A 12,011-nucleotide genomic window follows, 5' to 3' on the forward strand; every position below is an offset into this window, starting at 1 on the left:
TTGTTGTATTCCGGATACTTGTCTTCAGTTCCCCAACAGTAATGTCAGGTAATTCCTGCAAATGCAATTACATAATACGTGTCAGTTCAGCAGTAGCCAGCAACCTATTCAAGGCTCTACTTTTCAGATTTTTCAGTCTAAGGGCTCATGCATACAACCATATTACTGATCTGTGTACCCTGGATCTGTAATTCGGTGCCCATACCATGCTACTGGCCCATACTGTACCTCCATGTGCCTCTAATTTTATACGGAGGCACATCTATGCATTTTTGAGAAAAAAGTTGTGGCATGCTTTATCGCCTGCTGTAATACAGGAGCAGCAAAGAACACACCACTTGGCAGTAGACGTAGTGTTCACAGTTGGTTTTATGGACTCATATGTACTCCGGCGGCCCACAGGAGGTCCTCTGGTAGACCCAGAATCAGACAAATAAGGCACATGAGATGTAAATTGGCATAAATGCAATACCCTCTAACCTTTGAGGGTACTACATGCATACACTGTGTGTATACTTACCAACATTTGAATTCCGTATTGCAGGACATTGTAAGCCCTGCCCCTGTTCCACCTGCGAATGCCTCAAAATACCCCAGAAACTCTCCTTGTAATGCAAATTATCATAAACCTCAGCCCTTTTGAGCCCCATTGGCAAATATAAGCTGTTGGCAAGTATGTGTGTGCCCACCTCAGATGCCCAAAACAGGGTCTGCACACTGCTGACCCCTATAATGCCTATACACAGATGACCCCTATAGTTTCTGCACATAGATGACCCCTATAATTCCTGCACACATGTGACCCTTTAATTGACTGCACACAGCTGACCCCCTATATTGCCTGTACACATGTGAGCCCTATATTCCCTGCATATAGGCGACCCCTATATTGATGCAAACACATGTGACCCCTATAATGCCTATACACAGATGACCCCCTATAGTTTCTGCACATAGATGACCCCTATACTTCCTGCACAAATGTGACTCTTAAATTGACTGGACACAGGTGACTTCTATATTTCCTGCACGCAGGTGACCCCCTATATTGCCTGCACACAGATGACCCCTATATTTCCTGCACGCAGGTGACCCCCTATATTGCCTGCACGCAGGTGACCCCTTTATTGCCTGTGACTGATTTTTCCTAGAACCATGCTTTCCTTCTTCGCTGGGCTTCTCTCTGCATCCAACATGTGGCGCTCATGTCTGCACTTCGGGCACAGTTACTGACGTCAGCATTATGGATATTGACAATGATTCTCCCTATGATGAAATGTCCTGTGTGTGTTACAAATATTAGTGACCCCCATTGTGTTCTTGCTTTGACTACTTCTTATTTTTGTTGTGTGATCAGTGTCTATGTGTTCTACCTCCTGCACATCTATCATCTCACTGATCAGTCACGTCTCATATGTACAGCCACTGAGCAGATCCCACCCAGCGCCAGCCTTATTATAGCTAGATGGTGATGACATAACGTATCAGGTGAAAGATAGGACATCTCCGTACAAGCTGATCTCTCCTTGTCACGGCTGGCCACAATGTGTCACACCAGAAACATGGGGTCACTGTCAGTATTGTGTTCTTCCCTTAAAGGAAATTCACAGAAAACACAACAATGAAATATAAATTGTCTATATCTCAATACATCCAAAATTCTGCGCTGGTTAATTCTATGATATGTCTGTTTTATGGATCAGGGCATTGTTTTCCAAATCCCCTGCTTCCCTGTCATATAACAAAATTCTGACTGCCCGAAACTACCTCTAGGGAGAGCTGACTTCAAAAAGATTTATTATCGAGTACAATGTGATCTGGGAGTTGTAGTCAGGAACCAGTTCCATTCACTATTGGAAAATTTGGGGTTACATGGCAGACCAATCAGCTGTTAAATTATGTATTCCTAGATTGCTGGACAGTGGTGCAGAAGTTAACGAGTATTTATGCATATTAGAGTCTGTTCACACTTCATTATTGCCATAATTATGGCGTATCCGCTCGGTAAAAGCTCCTGGTGCAAATCCATCCATAGGGTCCCATTTGTAAGTGTCGGTATACCTTATTATTTCGCTTTATAGAATAGTATAGTAGACTACACTATTCCATTCAGAGCCATAGAGTAAAATAATGTATGCCGCTCTTTTTTCTCCTGTGGGGTCCCATAGGCGGCCTCTATAGCGTCATAGACGTCGCAGCCTTCCATAAGAGGTATACATTCTGGATATCCTCCCGACGTATACCTCCGATGGAAGGCAAAAATATTATGTGAACAGTAGGATGTAGATATTGATTTGGATCCATGACAAGATTGCACCTGACAGCAATCAGAATTGATGATGTCATCAGAATCTCAGTACTGCAGCCTCAGGCTTTGGACCTGTGAATTCACATGATTAAATTTCAGCCTAGAAGTAAGTATCATACCTCCTAACCGTCCCGTTTTTCGCATGATTGTCCTGCGAAAGGGCAACAAAGTGAATCGGGGATGGGGCATAAAAGTCTCCCGTGAATGGGGAGGCAAATGTTGGGAGAGTGTGTTTTCAGCCTGGACTCTTTTAAAGAAAAAATCTTCAAAAACAGCATTTTGATTTTACCATTTTCCGCGACTTTTGTACTTTTACCTTCTACTGGTTGTTTTCTTCCCTAATGGACCATTGTCCTGAGCATGGAAACATGGAGGGACTACGTGCGCTTCACAAAGCAGCGTGCTGATATGTTTAACAGCCTAAGGGGAAATAAAACTTCTAAACAAGGTATATTTTTCCCTTAATTAATTACCATTCAGAGAAAACACTCTGTTTTTCCTCAGACGGCAAACTCGAAATATCTTGAAAGCGGTCCAAGGTCTAAACCTGAAGTCAGCCAGCTGCCAGATCTTACATCATTTCTTATTTTCTGGCCATGAGCTTCTCATCCAATAAGAACCTGAAGAAAGAAAACTTACATTAACGGATATTTTGGAAATAAACCTTCAGTCCTATGAATGATCACCTTAAGACATATCCCCAAACAGAACCACCAGAGAGCAGGCATCTCCTGGCCTCCTTGCTCCACCGAAAACACTTGCAAGAATCTTACCTTGCGATGTCGTGCCAACCCATGACAGGTCTCAGGGCTGGGGAATGTCAGCACCAACAAAAGGAACGAAACCTACACAATGGCAGCACTGTGGTTCATGTAACACACGCGGAGCACACGCTGACATGTGTCCGGCTCCGATATCTTCGATAATTCTCAGAACTTCCTGCCTCTGGGGTTTGACATGAAACTGAAATAATATGAAATAAGACCTAGATGTTTATCAGACCCTATAGCCTAGAGCTGTGGGGTCTTATCCCTTAAGAGGCTCCATCCAAGTTAACAGGAAGGATCCCACCGAGGGAGGTATAAATTCTTGCTAGAAAGTGAGAAGAAACCTGCTGGAAGACTTGTGTTTTTGGCTCAGGAGAGAGAGGTGAGAAGGAGAGGGATAGCAGAGAAGTGTGAACTATGGGTTTTGGGGCTGGTGGTGGAGGAAGGACCATATGCAAAAATGACAAAAAGAATTATATGTAGCAAGAACGTTGAGATGGAAGAGATTTTATACAAGGTTTCTACATAGAACTATGAGCATCCAAAACACGGACAAAACGGAGCGTAGAGCTTCATGTTATAGGGCAAGAGGGTATAGACTTGGACACTACAAGAATCATATAGGCTAAACTAATCTTAGATATTACATGCACAGCTGGTATAAGGGAAGAATCTTCCAGTATATGGTGATATGGAAAATCTTAGGGAAGCCTCTCAGAAGGTGTCGAAATACATTAAATCAGGAAACTTTTTGCCTTATTTTCATTCATAGTATTCTGAAAAGTCATTGCCAACGCCAAAGTCATCAAGACCTTCCCAGTCCATCGGTCACATCCATTATGAGCCACAAAAAAAATCTCTTAAGCCCCATGCACACGACCATAAAAATCATCCGGTACTAATTTACGGACGCATTCACTTCTATTGTTCACGGACACCTTCCCATTTATTTACAGGAAGGTGTCCGGGCCGTAGAAGTGTACCGCAAAAGGTAGGACATGTCCTGTCTTTTCCTTTTTACGGTCCGTGAATTCGGGCGGCTGTCCACGGCCATGTCCTTAATCGCGGCCCGTGATAATGCCTTTGTTTTTGATCATTAATAGGGTTGTTCAGTTTGGACAATCCTTCGTGTGTGAGAGGTCCCTGATGATGAGCTGATCGTGAAGAGTCCTACTGTTGGGACCTCCTGCGATCAGCTGGGTTTTCCAGAAGAAGACCTGCAGAGGAGCTTTTTAATAAATGATCCACCTCAGGGAAAATCTACTTCTCGTGTGTTTTTATCATCCACTATAAAGTTATCAGTCCTTCTGGTATTTATAACCCTTGATTTTGACATATTAAATGGGATTTACAATCTTATAAAGAGATGGTATATTGCTACGATGTGACATCACTTCCTGACGGGTGGGGGTTCTCGAACCTCAGAATGAAGGGGCTGAAGTTCTGTTTTTACCTGAACATCACCGCCCGGCCACCTGCTGTGCAGGAAACTGCAACACGGTGTCAGCCATGGGCTGACATGAGCCGCGTTTTTCTCTCTGCTGGTTGAGTGGTTTGTCGCCCCGTCCGAAGCCGTAGCATCACAATGGCGACGAGACGCCACACCTCTTCTCTATTTATGACGTCTCCCATCCTGGACATTAATGGGGAACTGCTACTGGACTTCCTCGCTTGGTTATCAGCCCTGGTGATGAGTTTCCCGGCATTTGCTACTTTTGTTCCCTGTGATTTTTCTGTGTTTGACCCAGCTTTCGTCTTGACTCCTCTTGATCTGATTTATCCGTGTACCAACCTCTGGCCTGACCACTGACGCTCTCTCCTGATTCCAATTACTGGACTCGCCTGTTACAGACCCTGATCTGTTTGACCATGTAATGTTTCACATCCACCATTTGCACTCTGACCGTCTATTGTGGACTATCCTGGGGACCGCAAACTAGGAATCTTAACTATAAAGTCCATACTTCTTTGCGGGGGTTAAGGATGAAGAACAAGGGCATATTTTAGCAGTCTTCATCTCCAGGATTATTCACACATAGAGACACCCTAAATATGTCAGAATGGATGTAAAAAGTAAGGATATCAATATGAATCTACCCATAAGGACTATGCTGGTATAACCTGGGCATCTTCGGTATATAATTATATATGTACAGCTGGTATAAGTTATACATCTTCTTGTATATAGTGATATGGAGCATGCTGGTATAACCTGGGCATCTACTGTAGATACATTTTATCTGTACAGCTGGTATAAGTTATACATCTTCTTGTATATAGTGATATGGAGCATGCCGGTATAACCTGGGCATCTTCTGTAGATAAATTATATATGTACAGTTGGTATAAGTTATACATCTTCTTGTATATAGTGATATGGAGCATGCTGGTATAACCTGGGTATCATCTGTATATAATTATATATGTACAGCTGGTATAACCTGGGCATCTTCTGTATATAATTATATATCCACAGCTGGTATAAATTATACATCTTCCTGTATATAGTGATATGGAGCATGGTGGTATAACCTGGGTATCTCCTGTATATAATTATATATGTGCAGCTGGTATAAGTTATACATCTTCTTGTATATAGTGACATGGAGCATGCTGGTATAACCTGGGTATCTTCTGTATATAATTATATATGTACAGCAGGTATAAGTTATACATCTTGTATATAGTGATATGGAGCTTGCTGGTATAACCTGGGCATCTTCTGTATATAATTATATATGTGCAACTGGTATAAGTTACACATCTTCTTGTATATAGTGATATGGAGCATGCTAGTATAACCTGGGTATCTTCTGTATATAATCATATATGTACAGCTGGTATAAGTTATACATCTTCTTGTATATAGTGATATGGAGCATGCTGGTATAACCTGGGTATCTTCTGTATATAATTATATATGTACAGCTGGTATAAGTTATACATCTTCTTGTATATAGTGATATGGAGCATGCTGGTATAACCTGGGTATATTCTGTATATAATTATATATGTACAGCTGGTATAAGTTATACATCTTCTTGTATATAGTGATATGGAGCATGCTGGTATAACCTGGGTATCTTCTGTATATAATTATATATGTACAGCTGGTATAAGTTATACATCTTCTTGTATATAGTGATATGGAGCATGCTGGTATAACCTGGGTATCTTCTGTATATAATTATATATGTACAGCTGGTATAAGTTATACATCTTCTTGTATATAGTGATATGGAGCATGCTGGTATAACCTGGGTATCTACTGTATATAATTATATATGTATAGCTGGTATAAGTTATACATCTTCTTGTATATAGTGATATGGAGCATGCTGGTATAACCTGGGTATCTACTGTATATAATTATATATGTACAGCTGGTATAAGTTATACATCTTCTTGTATATAGTGATATGGAGCATGCTGGTATAACCTGGGTATCTACTGTATATAATTATATATGTACAGCTGGTATAAGTTATACATCTTCTTGTATATAGTGATATGGAGCATGCTGGTATAACCTGGGTATATTCTGTATATAATTATATATGTACAGCTGGTATAAGTTATACATCTTCTTGTATATAGTGATATGGAGCATGCTGGTATAACCTGGGTATCTACTGTATATAATTATATATGTATAGCTGGTATAAGTTATACATCTTCTTGTATATAGTGATATGGAGCATGCTGGTATAACCTGGGTATCTCCTGTATATAATTATATATGTACAGCTGGTATAAGTTATACATCTTCTTGTATATAGTGATATGGAGCATGCTGGTATAACCTGGGTATCATCTGTATATAATTATATATGTACAGCTGGTATAACCTGGGCATCTTCTGTATATAATTATATATCCACAGCTGGTATAAATTATACATCTTCCTGTATATAGTGATATGGAGCATGGTGGTATAACCTGGGTATCTCCTGTATATAATTATATATGTGCAGCTGGTATAAGTTATACATCTTCTTGTATATAGTGACATGGAGCATGCTGGTATAACCTGGGTATCTTCTGTATATAATTATATATGTACAGCAGGTATAAGTTATACATCTTGTATATAGTGATATGGAGCTTGCTGGTATAACCTGGGCATCTTCTGTATATAATTATATATGTGCAGCTGGTATAAGTTACACATCTTCTTGTATATAGTGATATGGAGCATGCTGGTATAACCTGGGTATCTTCTGTATATAATCATATATGTACAGCTGGTATAGGTTATACATCTTCTTGTATATAGTGATATGGAGCATGCTGGTATAACCTGGGTATCTTCTGTATATAATTATATATGTACAGCTGGTATAAGTTATACATCTTCTTGTATATAGTGATATGGAGCATGCTGGTATAACCTGGGTATCTTCTGTATATAATTATATATGTACAGCTGGTATAAGTTATACATCTTCTTGTATATAGTGATATGGAGCATGCTGGTATAACCTGGGTATATTCTGTATATAATTATATATGTACAGCTGGTATAAGTTATACATCTTCTTGTATATAGTGATATGGAGCATGCTGGTATAACCTGGGTATCTTCTGTATATAATTATATATGTACAGCTGGTATAAGTTATACATCTTCTTGTATATAGTGATATGGAGCATGCTGGTATAACCTGGGTATCTTCTGTATATAATTATATATGTACAGCTGGTATAAGTTATACATCTTCTTGTATATAGTGATATGGAGCATGCTGGTATAACCTGGGTATCTACTGTATATAATTATATATGTATAGCTGGTATAAGTTATACATCTTCTTGTATATAGTGATATGGAGCATTCTGGTATAACCTGGGTATCTTCTGTATATAATTATATATGTACAGCTGGTATAAGTTATACATCTTCTTGTATATAGTGATATGGAGTATGCTGGTATAACCTGGGTATCTTCTGTATATAATTATATATGTACAGCTGGTATAAGTTATACATCTTCTTGTATATAGTGATATGGAGCATGCTGGTATAAACTGGGTATCTTCTGTATATAATTATATATGTACAGCTGGTATAAGTTATACGTCTTCCTGTATATAGTGATATGGAGCATTCTGGTATAACCTGGGTATCTTCTGTATATAATTATATATGTACAGCTGGTATAAGTTATACATCTTCTTGTACATAGTGATATGGAGCATGCTGGTATAACCTGGGTATCTTCTGTATATAATTATATATGTACAGCTGGTATAAGTTATACATCTTCTTGTATATAGTGATATGGAGCATGCTGGTATAACCTGGGTATCTTCTGTATATAATTATATATGTATAACTGGTATAAGTTATACATCTTCCTGTATATAGTGATATGGAGCATGCTGGTATAACCTGGGTATCTCCTGTATATAATTATATATGTACAGCTGGTATAAGTTATACATCTTCTTGTATATAGTGATATGGAGCATGCTGGTATAACCTGGGTATCTTCAGTATATAATTATATATGTACAGCTGGAATAAGTTATACATCTTCTTGTATATAGTGATATGGAGCATGCTGGTATAACCTGGGTATCTTCTGTATATAATTATATATGTATAACTGGTATAAGTTATACATCTTCCTGTATATAGTGATATGGAGCATGCTGGTATAACCTGGGTATCTCCTGTATATAATTATATATGTACAGCTGGTATAAGTTATACATCTTCTTGTATATAGTGATCTGGAGCATGCTGGTATAACCTGGGTATCTTCTGTATATAATTATATATGTACAGCTGGTATAAGTTATACATCTTCTTGTATATAGTGATATGGAGCATGCTGGTATAACCTGGGTATCTCCTGTATATAATTATATATGTACAGCTGGTATAAGTTATACATCTTCTTGTATATAGTGATATGGAGCATGCTGGTATAATGTAGGTAACATAATGAATACAGTGAATCGTTAGTGGAGCGGTCAGTGGTAGTCCACGTGTTGGATGAGGGAGTGGCAGTGGCATATACTATGCGTCTATTGATTGACATTAGATGTGATTGTCGCTGAATGAGGCACTTTCTGCTTTAAACAATCATATTAATATATAACTTGTCAGTAGAAAGCAGGATCTTAGTATGAAGATGAGGAGATTGTAGGAAAACACATTATTCTCTCCACACTCTCTAAAAACACATAATATCCGGGGAATTTTTACGTACAGAATTATTAAAAAGCAGTCAGGCCGTGTCTTCACCTCATCTTATAAAATACAGAACACATAATTACCTGTCTGCCACAATATCCACTCATCGGCTCGGAGCAGCATTACTCACGAGATCAAAGCGGCTGGAACCCATCTCTCACAAAAACAAATGACGCCACGCACTGCAAACCACCACAAAGAGGGTGAAACTCCCGGAACGTGCTAATTGCCCTCACCGGTGGGATGCCTCCCTTACCTTCATGGTGACACACACACTCTATGTGTTTGTAGCCCAACCGGGACGTATTATGTGATATGACGGGGAAATCAGATCCCTGCTACTGTTTTGGCTGCTTTATAATACAACTGGTGAATGGAGATGAGTACATTTATTCCATCCATTCAAGATCTGCTGCAAATTTGGAAGTTTTTTAGGGCATGTCAAATTTTGAGTACAGGATTGGACATGGACAATAAAAATTGCCCTCTGTGCAAGAAACATATTGGAGTCATTGCTGCCCACAGATTTTTTTTTTCTATCAAGTAGCCCCTATATCTTAGGGGTCATGGGCATCCAAGAGTCGGCTCACCAACCATTAAGGAAATTTCAAAACTTGCAGTTTGTAGCTGCCACTAGGGGGAGCTTACTGCATACGAATTTATACAGCCCCTACTGTATTCCATGAGAGCAGTGAGCTCCCTCTAGTGGTGGCTGCAAGCAGAAAAATTATTGATTGACAGTGTGAAGGAAAGCAGGGGATTGTAGAATTTTTGACCAATTTGATTTAAGTAGATGGAATCGTCGGACAAGCTAAAGATTTTGGTGGGCCCCCTTGCCTACCGGCCCCTTTGCAGCTGCCTTAATCATTTCTAAATCACCATCAGCAAATATAGAAACCATTAATTCATAGAGGTCAATAAGGTCTTGAATATGAATTGGGAATGGAGACAGCATGATTGACTATGGGGATAATATAATATTATAAATAATTATGTTTCAGATCTATATTATCTACATTGAAGGCAATGGAGTTGAAAAATCTGTGCAACCGGTCAGCTGGATGGCTAATATGTGCTGGCTGCTCACTACAACACCCACCATCTGCAAAAGTCTGCAATGTTTTGAAGCTCTGTCCCCATAATTGAGCCTTGTCTGCCCCCCAGCAGAGCACAGACATTGTGCGAGTTCTTGGACAGCGCTGGAGCAGGTTTGCGGCGCTGAAGTCATTGTGGAATTATAAGTCCCGCCATGTCCTGCCAGCCGAAGTCTTATCATTCCACTACAATATCAAGTTGCTCCACACTAAATATTACCTGCACGAAGCCAAACATAATCATAAATAACAGAGAGGGAAGTCTAACGCTAAATTTAACATGGGACCCCACTACTAGTGCCGCCAACCCTGATTCTAGGAGGGCTTGGCTTTTGTCGTGCTCCCAACCTCCATCCCGTCTGTTGTGACGACCAAGGAGACAGTTATCTATCTAGTATTGACATCAATAGGAGCTGTAAGAAGCTGAATGCAGTGAGCTCCCCCTAGTGGTGACTGTAAGAAGCTGAATGCAGTGAACTCCCCCTAGTGGTGACTGTAAGAAGCTGTATGCAGTGAGTTCCCCCTAGTGGTAGCTGTAATAAGCTTTATGCAGTGAACTCCACATAGTAGTGGCTGTAAGAAGCTTTATGCAGTGAGCCTCACCTAGTGGTGGCTGTAAGAAGCTGTATGCAGCGAGCTCCCTCTAGTGGTGGCTGTAAGAAGCTGTATGCAGTGAGCTCCCTCTAGTGGTGGCTGTAAGAAGCTGTATGCAGTGAGCCGCACCTAGTGGTGGCTGTAAGAAGCTGTATGCAGTGAGCTCCCTCTAGTGGTGGCTGCAAGAAGCTAAATGCAGTGAGCTCCCCCTAGTGGTGACTGAGAAATGTGTTGTCAGGCCAAGCCTCCATGCCGTCAGTCCAGAAGTTACTCTGTGAGTAATGTGGTGCAGACGGGTTTATAAGGGGCAAGTTGCCGAATAATTTCTTTGAAAAGACCTAGCTAGCCCCTTGAGGACTGGGCCAATTTTTTTTATTTTAACTCTTTGCATTTCAGCGGGAATTTATGTTTAATTTTTTTAACGAACGAGTTTAGCGTTTAGCTTTATGAAGGTACCATTTCTTGGTAGTTATACATTAGTATTTAATTTAAAATAATTTTTATTTTGGCAATTAATTAGACTTTTTTTTATTTTTTATCCCATGCAGGATTTTTAGTTAGTATGTCCTAACAGGATATATGGTCAGACAGTTCTGGGGTCTTTGAATGAACCCTAGGCTGTCTGCCAATCCTAGCTGTGGGCCTCGATCGCATCACTGGGATCCCCCTGAGTCTCCCCTGTTGAATCCCATGATTAGCATTGATCGCGTCATTCAAAGGGTTACCGGCGGAGTTCAGGAGTTCCAATGATCTCCGTGATTAGAGCAGAGCTGTGTCTGTGTATTACAGCCGTTTCTCTGATCCTGATCGCAGGATCATACTTGCTGTACCCACGCAATCAGCAGAATGAGCGTCTAGCGTTGTCATGCAGTAAATTCTACATTTAGCTGTTCAGTTTTCGTTCCATATAAAAAAAAAGAGATGTCTGTGTCTTCAGTAGAGCTGCATATGGTCTGGTCATATACAAGTTATTCGATCTATCGCTTGTTTGCCCCTTCAGCATTATGTGACATGTTTGGCCGTGAGGTCTAGACCATATCAGTCAT

The sequence above is a fragment of the Rhinoderma darwinii genome, chromosome 3 (genome assembly GCF_050947455.1).
Source record: "Rhinoderma darwinii isolate aRhiDar2 chromosome 3, aRhiDar2.hap1, whole genome shotgun sequence".
NCBI lineage: Eukaryota > Metazoa > Chordata > Amphibia > Anura > Rhinodermatidae > Rhinoderma > Rhinoderma darwinii.